General features: G+C 47.3%; 1 protein-coding gene across 50 annotated transcripts in view; it reads right to left on the bottom strand.

Moving 5' to 3' along the window:
• The window catches only part of LOC138288307 (mucin-19), a 1,675,551-nt gene that overhangs the window by 1,074,668 nt on the left and 586,209 nt on the right, over positions 1 to 14,674 (bottom strand). The window lies entirely within an intron of this gene.

Here is a 14,674-nt window from a genome sequence, read left to right as displayed (position 1 = left end):
GCCCGCAACTCACTAACTTGTCTAGCAGACGTTGTAGCAATCAGGAAAACTGTCTTAAAAGTAAGCAACATTAAAGGACAACTATGCAAAGGTTTGAATGGAAAACACACAAGTAAGCACTAAATAAAGCTCCCATTGAGGCATAAGGAAAGGAGTGGGAGGATACTTTTAATTAAGTCCCATAATAAATCGCAACACTATATGGGACTTAACCGGAGAAGGATAATCAGCTAAACAAAGGAGTGCTGAAAGGTCAGCAAATAGCCCTCAACTGTTGCAACTGCACAACCTTGCTGTGCCAAGGAAAGTGCAAAATGCAAAATATCAGATAAATGGACCTTAACAGCTAGCCTGTTCTCACTACACCACTTTACAAACTTAGACCATTTTCCAGAATAAATTGATTTGGTGAAGCGTCTTCTGGCCAATAAAATAACCTCCACCACATCAGGGGGGAGGGAAAAAGAACACTGGATGTCCGGTTCATTCTCCAGGAATGTAGGTGCATGCTGTGGATGTAGGGGAGTATAACCTGTCCCTGTGACTGTGTGAGGAGGCCTGCCTTGTAGGGGAGACAGAGCAGTGGGCACAGGGAGAGGTGAAGAAGAACTGTGTACCACACCATTCACGGCCAGTCTGGGGCTATTAAAAGGACTTGGGCCCAGCCAAGGTGAATCTTCCTTTGAACCCAAGAAATCAAGGACATGGAAAACACATAAAGCAGCTGGGAGCTCCAGTGCAACTGAAACACATCCCCCTATGCTCCCTGCATCAAATACTGGAGTCTACAGAATGACAGGCAAAGTGCATTCTCCCGAGTGACAAAAAGGTATATCTGGGGAGTCCTCCACACCTGGAAAATGTGAAGAGCTAACTCCTGATGGAAACGCCACTCATGATAAAAAAATGCAGGCTGAGGTTGTCAGTTCAAAAGTTGAGAATTCCAGCGAGATGACTTGCCATCACACAAATCTGATTCAGTTATAGAGCCTCTCTGCCGAAAGGATACAACCCTACTCCCCCTTGCTTGCTTACATACCACATCTCTGAGAAAACTGGGCTGATTGCAGAGGCCCCTTAACTTTTCAGACCCATTTTTCACTTTTTGATGGTGTTTTCCTGACTCTGGTGGTGCCCTGGGTGCTCTGTGTAAAAATAGTATGCACATTAGGCTAATTATAATTGGCTATGTAAACCTACCTAAACGTTACTAGTCTATGGTAGGGCATATAGGGTTAGGGACCCCTGCATAGGTGGTGCACCCATAAGTGCACTTCTGAGGTGCCCAGGATAATTTTAAAGGCAGGCCTGCCTTGCTGCTCACTTGTAAATTAAAGTTACATGCAAATTTGACTTCGGAATGAAAAGTACTTCCAAAATCTTAAACAAACTTCTTTTGATTTTTCTAAATTGTTCTAATCAATTGGTGCCAAAGTATTTTTAAGTGACACAAAACTTGAGGGAGACCATGGAGCTTTATCTGGCTAGTCTACCCACACTCACTACAGCTGAGCTTAGGGAGTTGTGCAGAAAGAGGGGATTACCTGCTGATAACAACCTTAGGAAGGTTGTGATTATCAAGACCCTTGAAGCCTGGGTAGTGCAGATGGAGGCAGAGAAATCTTCAGAGGTAGGAAGAGAGAGGGAAGATGTCCTCTCCAACCTCCAGGAGGAGGAGGAGGTTGATCACCTGTCAGTGACATCAGTAGTTAGGGCCCCATCCAGAGCTGGTGGGAGGGTAGGGTCTGATGCATCAGCCCAAGAAGAAGCAGACCTGCACCTCAGGGAAAGGGGACTTGAGGTCCAGGTAGCCCTCATAGCTTTGGAGGCAGAGAAGTTGGCCCTAGAGAAGGAGTGGGCAAAGACTGAACAGAGAGATAGTGGCAGCGACAGAGAATTTTAGGTGTCCATGAGTGGTGGGTTCTGCCCAAGGTTACCCAAGTGGATTGTTCCTGCTTATGTAGATGGGAATGACATAGACAAGTGGTTGGAGGCCTGCGAGAGGGCTCTCCAAATGAAAAGAGTTAAGCCCCAATATTGGGGTTCACTCTTATGGGAGCTGGTCCCAATGTCTGGGAGGGATAGGCTCCTGACTCTAGGGTGGGGATGAAGCAGATTCATATCCCAGTATGAAGAGGTGTTTGACCAAAAGGTTTGGTCTGACCCCATAGCAGTACAGAATGATGTTTAGAGATCACCATAAGTTCAATACCCCGTCTTGGGTTAACTTTGTAGACACCTCACTTAAGACACTAGAGGGCTGACTACATGGTAACAAAGAGAAGATTTATGAGGAGTTATACAATTTGATCATGAGGGAGCACATCTTGACCAATTGTATCCAAGAGAGGTTACACCAGTGTCTAGTGGACTCTAAGCTGACCAACCCCAGAGAACAGGGAGATGCAGCTGATGAGTGGTTGAGGACCACAGTGGTTGTCAAGTCCTGGGGGGGAGACTCCAAAAAAAGGGGTCAGGTCCCTATAAAACCTAAGGAGGGAGGTGGTAAGCCCACAACAGATACTCCCTCTGTACCCCAGAACCCTAAGAAGAAGGAGAGTAAGTCCCACTTTCACTCTGACAAGCAGAGACAGGGAGACCCAGGGTAAAGAAGCTCTTCGACAATAAGTCCTGCTTTGACTGTCAGCAGACAGGCCACTTCAGAGGAGATGCAGACTGTCCAAGGAAGGTGGTTAGCCCTGGGCTGCCCAGTGTCGCCATACAAAAGGACTCCTCATATAACTGGGCTGAGAGACAGGTCCAGATGGTAAACTGATGATTCCTGAGGGTAAGAGTTGGCACTTTCTCCCCCTTCAGGTGAATGGGATCCCTACCACTGGCCTGAGAGACACCTGTGCCAGTCACACTATAGTGAGTGACCGGTTGGTGACCCCAGACAGGCATGTCCCAGGGATAGTCAGGATAGCCACAGGTGAGGTCACCACCAAACCCGTAGCCATAGTGCCCCTAGAAAGTGAGGGAATTCTTGACTGCTTTAGGGTGGTGGTCAGTGCCGACCTCCCTTTAGATTGTATCCTGGGCAATGACCTCCCAGGGGTTTGTCTGGTCCCAGTGGGGGCCCATGGTACCCCCAACTCAAAGTCCTGGTTGAGGCTGTCCCTACAGTTAGGAGACAGTGCCCCCAAGAAAAGGGGGAAAAAAAGAAGGGTAGGCCACTCTTAAAGAGAGTTCCAGTGAGCCCAAGGCCTTCTGCCCCAGTGGGGGTGGGGCAAAGAGATGCTCTGGTGAGGCATCACCTGACTCCAAGGAAGTCCTGAGTAGTCTGGTAGCTGTCCAGCAGCAGGGTGTTAGAACTGCACTGACAAAAGAGAGAGTGCTAGAAGGGTGTCTGCCACAGGATGTGGTAGACCCCATTCTAAACAGCAAGATGGGTGCCAGGACCCCACAGTTGCCCATAAAGCAGCTCACCTACCTGTAAGTGGAAAGCCTAGGGTGTGGTTCTGGATTCTGAAAGCTGTCAGTAGCCGCTGATGGGTGTTGGCCTTCAGGGCAGCACTGCACTTGGCTTGGAAGGCAGACCTCAGGGTCAAAAGCAAAGTAGATCCCCGGCCCTGTTGGTCATGGTGGGTTTGCTCACGTGTTGTGTGACTTCTTTGGCAAGCTAGGTGTTGACCTACCAAAGTGGTGGTGGGCACCTCACTACCCAAGTTGGCAGAGAGAGAGGAGGAATACACCCTAGAGGGAAGTTAAAGTTTAAAATGGGTCCTTTTACTGTTGGGATGGGTCCTCTACCCAGAGAGAACGACCATGGCAGGAGGATGTAAGGCGGAGTAGGCCCTGCAAAGGGACAGGTAGTTTTCCTCACTGTCTTCCTCGCCTGACAAGCCAGGAAGACTCTTCCAGGGTTGGGCTAAGTCTCCTAGGTGTGTAGGCGGTGGGGGCGGGGAGAGATTGTCTGCATTTTTTAATTTTTGCTGGGGTTTTCCAGAATCTGATGGTGCCCTGAGTACTACTAACCAGTCCCAGGGCCTGTGCTCTGTGTACAATGAGTATGCAAATCAGGCTAATTATAATTGGCTATGTCATCCTATCTGTCTAGTCTATGGTAGGGCATGTAGGGGTAGGGACCCCAGCATAGGTGGTGCATCATAGGTGCACTGCTGAGGTGCCCTGGGTCATTTTAAAGGCAGTCTTGCCTTGCTGATTGCTTTTAAATTAAAGCTACATGCAAATTTGACTATGGAATTAAAAGTACTTTCAAAGTCTTAATCAACCTTAATTTTACATATAAGTCACCCCTAGGTGCCCCCAGGATTGGGTGCTGTGTAACTATAAGCAGGGACCTTAAAAATATGTTTTATGAGCCCTGGTGAGGAAAGAATTCCACATTTGTTTTCCCCTCTTTTAGTGAATAGACTTAATATCCTAAAATGGGGAGACTTTATTTTAATTAATATAGTCTCCAGAGGAGCTAAATATGGAAAGTTTGGTCTCAACCTGATTGTTATAGTAAATGCAATAACTAGTTCAGGGAAAGAGTTTTAGAACTCTTTCTAAAAGTTACCAGTTCCAGCTCTGCAGTGCCCTTCTCTGATTGGGCAGCCTTTGGCAGCCTGGCCAGGCTGCCTTGATGAGGTGTGAAGTGGCCTGGGCTGAATAAAGAGGAAGTGCCTGGGAGAGGAGATCTGCCTCATCAGATGGTGAAACAGGATGGGAGAGAGCAGCCAAACTAGTCTTCAAAGGACGAAAGGACATTTGGAGCAGGTCAGGACCTCCCCCATTTCCTACAAACCCAAACAACCAGGCGCCCTCTTGATTAGATTAGGAGAAGGCAGAAGAGGGGTGTGTTAAGTATTTTTAGCCACACCAGTGGGTGGGCTCTGCCAGACCTAACCACCAAAATTCAGTTTCTGTCATTTTGGATTTTTAAGGAATGTTGCTTCCTGGGACTGATTTTTGCCACACTTCCCAGGAAGTGGTCATCCAAAAGGGTAGTGGCCTGCCTGTGATTGGACAGTTGCCCCTGCCCTGCTTTTCGCCCCAGGAGCAAGGATAAATTTGGCAGAGCTGCACCCACACCTCAGATCCCTATAAGGAACAACATCAGAAGAACAAGGACTGCCCTGCTGGACCCATGACCTGCACCTGGACACTGCACCAGCTACACACTTGGGCTTCACCACTAAAAATACTTTGAATTCCTTCAGCTGGCTTCCCTGCTTGCTACAGGTGAAAATAGCTATAGAAACACAAAAGGATGATGGATGGAGTGCTGAACAATGCAAACGCTCACCCCCAGTCACTGATCTGGGTTTAATCCATTGTTCTTTTGCTCACAATGCCAGTCCAGTTTCGGCCCAGCCAAATGCAAATCAGTCTTGACCCCTTAGATGTGAACAAGATGCATTCTGGGATTTGGAGTCCTAACCCTGAAGAGGCAACTGAGAGATTTTGCAACTTTCTGGAACCTTGGGGTGGGCTGTGGACTCCTAACTGACCTTCTAAGACCTAGAAGAAGATCCAGAAGTTTAGAGAAGTTTCAAAAACTTTTGGAAAAAAGCTCTATAAAGTGACCGACCCGCCGTGGTGAGTCAAGCCAGGTTACGTCAACTGCGACCCAGCCTGACTTGTAGGTTTGTAGGTTTGTCCCGCTGAAAATCTCCAGAGCCTCAGACTTCCAGGATTTCACCGGGGGCTCCGTGAAAAACAATCCGACTAAGTCGACTCAAAATTGGCTTTCTGTGGAGGGTCCTCTGACTTTGGAGAGAAAAAGCTCCACAAAAGTGACAAAGTCCAAACACAGAAAGTTGACCGGGACATCCCTCGCAGTGTTGGAGAAGGGGTACAGGGATGTCAGATCAAAATTCAGTTTTGGCCCAAAGATTTCCATCCTGAAAATTCATCTAAGTCCAAAGGTAGAAATCTTCAACGAGGTCTCCTGCTACGTGTATCCGGATTGGATTGGTGACTTTGTCCCACTGAAGAGAATCTTCAAGAAAAAGTTTAAGTCCGAAGGTAAACTTTTGACCGAGGCCTCCCGCTTGCTGTAGCCAAGCAGGGCTCCATCGCGGTCAGCCTCAAGTTTTTAGTTTCTATGTGCTAAAAAACTATGATTCTTTAAAAATTCATATCTCCGGTTCCTCTTGTCCGATGTAACTCGCTTTCGTGTCATTTTAAAGCTAAAATTATAATCTATTTTTGTAACCTGGTGTTGGATTTTTCTTGTGTTTTGTATTTTACTTATTCATATGTTTTGTGATTTTTAAATGCTTTACACAGTTTTCTCCTAAGTTAAGCCTTGTCACTCATTGCCAAGCTACCAGTGGTTGAGCGGAGATGAATTTATTGAGACCTGACTGAACCTAGCGGGGGTTAGTGGCCTAGTGCTAAGTTTTGGTACTTACCTGCCCTTACCAATAATACACTTTCCAACATCGCAGTAGAATTGTCCATCAAGACCTGTACTGACTGACCATAAAAGGAAGGGAGAAAGGTCTTGAGAGCCAGACATATCACCTCTAATTCCAACAGATTGATGTGCAACAACTGTTCCTCTGGAGAGCATAACATTTGACCTCTAGATCCCCGAGATGAGCTTCCCACCCACCTTAAGGTGGAGACATCAGTTATCTCTGTGGCCATTGAAGGAGGAAAGTGAAACTGCTTCCCATAAGAGAGATTGCTGGATACACTCCACCATTGCAGATCTACTGTCGTGTCTCTGGAGATCTCGACGGTCGCCTAGGGCTCTTAGAGACCTGCATAAGTCACCAACAGAAAGCAGAAGTCCAACAGGCCTAAAAGGCGCAATACCTTGAGGATTGGGACCATTGCTCCATAGTGAAATATTGGAATCATAGCCTGAATGTCCAGAATCCTCTGAGAAGGAGGGAATGCTCGACTCACTATAGTGCCCAGTACTGCCCCTATGAACACAGTGTACTGAGAGGGCTCTAAGTGTGATTTGGGCTTGTTGATGGAAAAGCCCAGGTTGAACAACAACTTTGTTGTTAATTGCAAGTGATGCAACACTAACTCTGGATACCTGGCTTTGATCTACCAATCGTCCAGGATAAGGGAATATCTGTATTCCCCCTCTTCTGGGATGTGCTAAAACGACTGCCATGTGAAGACTCAAGGTCCCGAAGACCAAATGGAAGAATCAAAAACTGTCACGACACACGTCAATTGCGCAGTCTGTTCCCCTCTTGTGCCCCAGTTTGTCTATGTAATGACCTCCTAGGCATACCCCTCCCGCTCGCTAGGCTAGGCAATATGGAGTGCTGATTTTGTTGGTATAGTGCCTCATTTTCCAGGTGGTGGTAGGCGAGGATTTGGGGGGTCCCTCAGGTGATTACAGAGATCTTGGGTCTCACCTTTTTGTTTTTTAGCCTCCTTACATATGCTTATGCCACTGCCACACTGAAGACTCACTGCTGTACAGTATGCACAGAGAGCAGGCATGCTGTGATTGATGGTGAGAGCGTCTGTACAGTGATTTGCGGAGTGACCATCAGGTGACAGAGGCACAGTCTATTTCTATTGCATCCTCCATTACAAAGACGCTTGACTTAATTTCCCATTCCATATTCAAAGAATCTCCATTGCTGGCTAAAACCTCCTTGTTTCCTGCCTTCTCCGCTGGCATCTCGATTTTCCAGGTGGCCCGACGGAGTGCTGTTCCCTGGTGTGTGGACCATCTCAGCTTCTCTACAATGAAGCAAGGAAGCGTAAGGCTGCAAAGGCTTCCATTTTTCTTGTTAATACTTCCCCTTCCTCCCCAGGTCAGTGCACCTATGTCATGGCAAGCGCGGCCATTATGCATGTGAATATCACGCTAAACCAAAAGGAAACAGTGGTACTTGTTGAATGCAGTGGCTTTCCCATAAGCAGGGAGGGACATCCACATGGTAAAGAGCCTTCCTGCTATCCTGCTGGTTCTGTGGACCAGATACCACAGTACTTTGCTATTACTGTCACAATGGTTAAAACCAACACCAATCGGACAGTACTTCCCATCTTATTGGACTCTGGGCAACTAGTAATTTCATGGATATCACATTGGCCTAATCCTTCAGTATTCCATGTCTCCAAAAGAAATAATCTGAACCACCCCGGGCCGTTGATGGGTCAGAATTTTAACCGGGAATGGTTATCATGAAGACTGAACCTCTTACATTGATTTGTGATAATGGACATTCCCAGTTAATCAGTTTTGATTTAATTGACACATCTACCTGAGGGTGCTTTGGTTGCAACTACATAATCCCAGGATCGATTGGGTAAAACGTACAGCCACCTTGGACTCCAAACACTGTGTACAACACTGCTATCAACTACATAATCCAAGGATTTATTGGGTACAATGTACTGCCACTTTAGACTCCAAAAACTGTGTAAAACACTGCTATCAAGAAGCTATGGAGTGGGCTTTCCCACTATGTGCATCCTGTGTCACTTGCTGAAGCCCAAAGATTACTGCTTCCTATCTACAATGCTAATGGTTTTGCCACAGCAAAAGCCACTGACCTACCAACTCACCACAATTCTGACAGTAGAATAAATATAGCACAAGGGGCACTCCCAGGCAGACTGGGAGCCTGTGCATGCTCTCTCCAGCCCGGCAACTGTGTATCTGGGCTGGAGAGAGCCTACCGTGCATGTGTGTTTGGCCGGTCAGAGATGGCCAGACAAACATACATGCGCACTGAGGGGGGGTGCTGGGTACTCCCCCTCATTGCTCATCACAGCCTATGGCCCTTTCATCAAAAAAGATAAAAAACACAATTTATTATTGTTTTTTGGTAAAGGTTTTGCAGCTGCCACTGCTGGTAGTGGGGCAATGCTCCTCTGCCCTAATGGAGGAGCCACCCTGTGTGGAGGAGCAAAGAAGGTGGGAAAGGTGACAGGTTGACCCAGATCAAAACAGGTCACCACCTTAGGAAGGAAAGAGGCACGGCTGCATAGCACTACCTTGTCTGGAAATATGCAATGGGGCAACTTAGATGATAAGGTCTGTATTTTACTCACCCTACGGGCAGATGTTATTTACCACTAAGAAGGTTGTGTTGATGGTAAGGAGCCGGAGGGGACAATTGTGCATTGGGTCAAAGGAAGCACACATAAGGTAAGTGAGAACTAGTTTAAGATCCCACTGCAGCATGAGAAAGTGTATAATGGGAAACATACGTACAAGCCCTTTAAGAAACCTATTCACACTAGGGGACTTGAAAAGAGAGTGTTGATCAGGCAGCCACCGAAAGGTGGACAGAGCAGAGAGATAGCCCTTAAGAGTGCTCAATGTGGAACCCAATTGGCAAGAGAAAGAATGATAAGAAGAATACTGTAGGAAGCTGGCTCGCTATATGGTGCACTAAAAAGAAGTACACGGTGCAGAGAGTCCAGTGGATCCCCAATTGGTTTGCAGAGGCAAAAGTAGATGGACTAATGCTCTATTTTGTGGTGGTGTGGGTAAGCAGTTAGGCTTATCAGAGGATAATGCTAAGCATTTGTTGCACTCACAGAGGCAATAAATGAGACACACACTCAAAGAATAAATCTGAGACCCATTTAGAAAATAACACTTCTTTTTATACATACTTTAAACCCAAGAACTCTGTTATAAGGTAAGTACTTTTTCAACCATAAATACTTTTTAGTTAAAAAATCAACACTGTGCAAATTCAGAGTTCTTCAGTGTTAACCTATGGAGGAAAACAATGTTCAGCAAATACACAGTTAACAATGACTTACAGGGCCAGTCTCAGAGGGTTAGGGTAAGTACTACACACTGATCAGCACAGCACCAGCAGGTCTCTACGGGCAGCACTGGGGCGGCCAGGTACAGGGGTGCAGTGAGGCATTGGGTGCCCAACGGTTTTCAATGGGAATCGGTCCTTGTGAAAACAAGATGAAGGCTCTGGGAAGGGAGACAGTCTGGGACAACAAGCAGGTAGGCTACCAATGTGGGGTTCTTGGCATGTAGATGCACCTTTGGTCCTCTCCTCCAGGGCAAAGATGAAACCAGAGTGGACTCAAACTCAGGAGAGCTGGGGGACATCGTTGGCACCGTTGACCCACCTCAGATCGCGTTGTGGGTGGCGGGTGCAGTGGTTGCTGGAAGTGTAAGGTTTTCTCTCACCACAAGGCTGCAGGAGAGGGGGCCTTCCTGCAGAGGCTGCAGGAAACTTACGGGAGTCCAAGAAGGGTGACACCACAATGGACTCAGACTCAGGACAACTGGGGAAAATTGCTGGCACAATAGGTTGGTTTTACCGCGGGTCGTGGACGTTGTGTGCAGTGGTCACTTCAAGTGACGGATCTTTGCTGTTCCGGAGGCTGCAGAGTCCTTTCTTGAGACTTTGTTGCAGAGCAGATCCATTGCTCATGGGAGTCTTGAGTCTTTGTGGAAGGCCGGCAGTCGTCCTGGGTTTCTGCAAGCTCAGTTGCAGGACCAGTCATCTTTCTGGGTCGAGATTAGCAGGCAGGCCAGTAGGGTTGGTACCAGGTCAGCTACTTCTTCTTTTCCACTTCTGCAGGTGCAACTCCTCTGTGTCCTTTTCTTCGTGGGTCACCAGGATTTGAGTTCTAGTGTTCACGGGTGCCACCTAAATACTCAATTTAGGGGTGATACAGGGAGTACCAGGTAGTAGCCAATGGGCTGACTACCTTTAGGGTGACTACACTCTTTCTGTGACCACTTCCCCTGGGAAGTGGGCCTAACCCTAATCTGAGTGGCCTAATTCCTTCCAAACAAAGGAGGTGTTTAAAACGTGGTGTTCACTTCATCTCATCCACTTTAGGGGTGGGCCTGGCATGAAGTAGCACACCTCCTAATATGCCTAATTTTTCCACCAGTTGTGCTGCCAAAGGTGGGGCTAGGGTGGTCTGTCACCTTCACCATTTAGAGAGACCTGGGTTGCATTTTAAAGGCGGCATGCCTTTGAAGCTTTCCACCCTGGAATGTCCATCCTGCCTGGGTGATGTGCACCCAGTGCGGGCTTTTGTCTCCAGCCCTCGAGAGCACTGGCTCTCACATTTGGGGGCCAGAAACATGTCTAAGGTGGCTGAACTGCTCCGGACCAGTCAGTCAACACATTAGAAGCTGGTAGGTTTTCAGAGGGTACCTCTGAGGTGCCCTCTGAGTGCAGTTATTAATAAATCTCTCACTGGAATCGGTCAGGGTTTATTAATCTGGGATATTAGATACCAAACATCCCTGAGTTTATAGAAGCCATCATGTAGCTGGGAAACCCATAGTGACCAGTGCCCAGCACATGTATATAAAATGGCTTCCCTGTTCACTTACTATGGCTAAGAATAGACAGAGACACAGCAGGGGCATTTCTGCTCATGCACATATGCCCTCACACGTGTTATGATGCACCTGCCTTAGGGGTGATGTACACCTGGCACATGCAGTGGTCAGGGACCTGGCACATGAGTGTGTGATAGGTCATGTTTCAACTTTACCTGCACAAACACACGCAGTCTGCAATGGCAAATCTGTGTGAGTTTTGTGAGGGGTTCCTGAGAGTGGCACAACTGGGGCTGCAGCCCTCAGGGACCTTCCTTACTACCCCATGCGCTAGGTACCATTTACAAGAGACTTAACATGGGGGCAAAAGAGTATGCCAATTTTGCAAAACAACTGTGCAGTTTTGGGAAAGAGCTCTGGCAATGGGGACCTGGTTAGCAGGGACTCAGTGCAGTAACAGTCAAAATTACCTGAGGTTCTAGGCAAAATGTGGGGGCTAACTATGCCAAAAAGGTGATTTCCAACAAATATCAGATAGAGAAGCAGAAAGAGGGTGGATAGACTTTTCTGTGCAATAGTTTACACATTTCTGCCAACAGCAGGTGCATACCATTCTAGTGGAGGAATGTCTGGCTGCCAAGATAACGTTACAGAATTCGGGAAGAAAGTCAAAAGCTATCAACTGTTGCTACTCATTCTCCAAGCAAGGAGGTAGAGAGTTGACAGGTTTGGGTGGAGAACCCTCCCCTGCTGCTGCAACAAAAGATTCTCCTGAAAGGACAGCCTGATCGGATGATCAATGCTCCTTTTCAGAAGCTCAGGATACCAGACTATCCTTGCCCAGTCTGGTGCCACAAGAATGACTTGGGTCTGGTCATTTACAAGCTTCTTGAGAAACCTGGGCAGAAATGGTATGGGTGGAAAGGTGTACAGGAGGCCTGAACTCCACTCGAGATGAAAATAGTCTCCTAGTGATAGCCGCCTTGGAAACACCAACGCAAAAAACTGCTGACATTGCACATTCTCTCCGCAGGTGAACAGATCTAACCAAGTCTCTCCCAAATACTGAAAGAGACCTTGCACCACCTTTAAAGAGAGACACCTCTCGTGTTGAACCACCAGGGTTATGCTCTGCAGTTCCACCCATGTCCAAAGATGCAGGGCAAAGTGTTCACAACCCCACCCCGTCCTGCTTGTTGCAGTACTACATGGTGGTGGTATTGTCCATGAACACCTGCACTACCTTTCTCTTGACAGAAGGAAGAAATGATTTTGATGCCAACCGGATTGCACAGAGCTCCAATAGGTTGATGTGACGCCTGGACCCCGTCAGCGACCAGAGTCCTCTGATCTCCACCTCTCCCAGATGGCCATCCCATCACAGGAGAGACATATCTGTCACTACTGTCACCTCTGGTTGGGGAAGTCAGAGGAGTCTACCATTGATCCAATTGCGGTTCATCAGCTACTGGAGGTCTTTTGTAGATACCTCCGAGATCTGGATCATGACATAAAGATTACCCTGATCTGCACCCAGTGGAACTTCAGGTCCCATTGCAAAGCTTGCATATGTCATCTGTCATGATTCAGCAGAAGGATGCAGGAGGCCATGGGGTTCAGCAGCCTCAGAGTCATTGCCATTGTCTCTGAAATGCATGGCTGAAAAAATGGTATCATAGCCTGCATATCCTAGGCACAACACTCAGGAGGATTATTCTGAAATTGTACTGTGTCCAGAATAGCTCCAATGAAAGAGAGCATCTGAGAAGCAATCAGGTGTGACTTTGGCACGTTTACAGTAAACTCCAGTAAATGCAGGAGGTCTGCAATAGTCAGAAGTTAGGAGACAATAGCCTAGGGTGAGTCCGCCTTTAACAGCCAGTCATCAAGGTAGGGGAAGATTGAAACATGGTGAACTGAAAGTACTTGTGGCCTAGTTTGAACTGCAGGTAACGCCTGTGGACAGTCAGGAGTGGGATGTGGAAATACTCATCCTGCAAGTCCAACACTACCAACCAGTCTCCCTGGTCTAGGTTACACAAGACCTGATCCAAAGTGAGCATCTTAAGTTTGTCCTATTTGGGGAAGAGATTGATGGTTCAGAGGTTTGGAAGACGGTCAAGACCTTTGTTTTTTGGGGGGATCAGAAAGTATCTGGAATAACAACCACTGCCTACTTCTGATAATAAAACCCTGTCTATAGCTCCCTTGGCTAGGAAAGCTGTTTCTTCCTCTCAGAGCAAGGACAAATCATCCTCTGCCAGACATATGTGTGGTGGTGGTTTTGGGGAGGGAAAGATTACAAAGGGAGGATGTAGCCCTTCTGAATTATCTGCAAGACTCATTTGTCTGAGGTAATGGACTAGTAGTGAAGGAGATGATGTTGGATTCTCGCTCCAAATGGGCACCCATGATCTTGCAGAACCAGACTAGGATGGCTTAGAGACGGCAGCTGCTGGGGGGGTTGGTGGCAGATAACCTCTGGCTACCAGACTTACGGGGTTGGAATGCACAGTGTCCATGTCCTTGCATAGCTTGGGAAGCTTGTTCAGGACTGTGGCTGGCATTAGGCTGGTGGGGTGGCATGCCGCTTCCAAAGCCATGAAAGTGACAAAATGCAGACTACAGGGCAAGGTGTCACTGAGAGGCCCAAGGACTTGCATACAGGGAGTGCAGAATTATTAGGCAAATGAGTATTTTGACCACATCATCCTCTTTATGCATGTTGTCTTACTCCAAGCTGTATAGGCTCGAAAGCCTACTACCAATTAAGCATATTAGGTGATGTGCATCTCTGTAATGAGAAGGGGTGTGGTCTAATGACATCAACACCCTATATCAGGTGTGCATAATTATTAGGCAACTTCCTTTCCTTTGGCAAAATGGGTCAAAAGAAGGACTTGACAGGCTCAGAAAAGTCAAAAATAGTGAGATATCTTGCAGAGGGATGCAGCACTCTTAAAATTGCAAAGCTTCTGAAGAGTGATCATCGAACAATCAAGCGTTTCATTCAAAATAGTCAACAGGGTCGCAAGAAGCGTGTGGAAAAACCAAGGCGCAAAATAACTGCCCATGAACTGAGAAAAGTCAAGCGTGCAGCTGCCACGATGCCACTTGCCACCAGTTTGGCCATATTTCAGAGCTGCAACATCACTGGAGTGCCCAAAAGCACAAGGTGTGCAATATTCAGAGACATGGCCAAGGTAAGAAAGGCTGAAAGACGACCACCACTGAACAAGACACACAAGCTGAAACGTCAAGACTGGGCCAAGAAATATCTCAAGACTGGTTTTTCTAAGGTTTTATGGACTGATGAAATGAGAGTGAGTCTTGATGGGCCAGATGGATGAGCCCTTGGCTGGATTGGTAAAGGGCAGAGAGCTCCAGTCCGACTCAGACGCCAGCAAGGTGGAGGTGGAGTACTGGTTTGGGCTGGTATCATCAAAGATGAGCTTG

Source organism: Pleurodeles waltl, chromosome 4_1, assembly GCF_031143425.1.
Source record: "Pleurodeles waltl isolate 20211129_DDA chromosome 4_1, aPleWal1.hap1.20221129, whole genome shotgun sequence".
In the NCBI taxonomy this organism is placed as follows: domain Eukaryota; kingdom Metazoa; phylum Chordata; class Amphibia; order Caudata; family Salamandridae; genus Pleurodeles; species Pleurodeles waltl.
The sequence above is the reverse complement of the archived record's forward strand: the minus strand, read 5'-3'. Positions and strand labels throughout refer to the sequence as shown.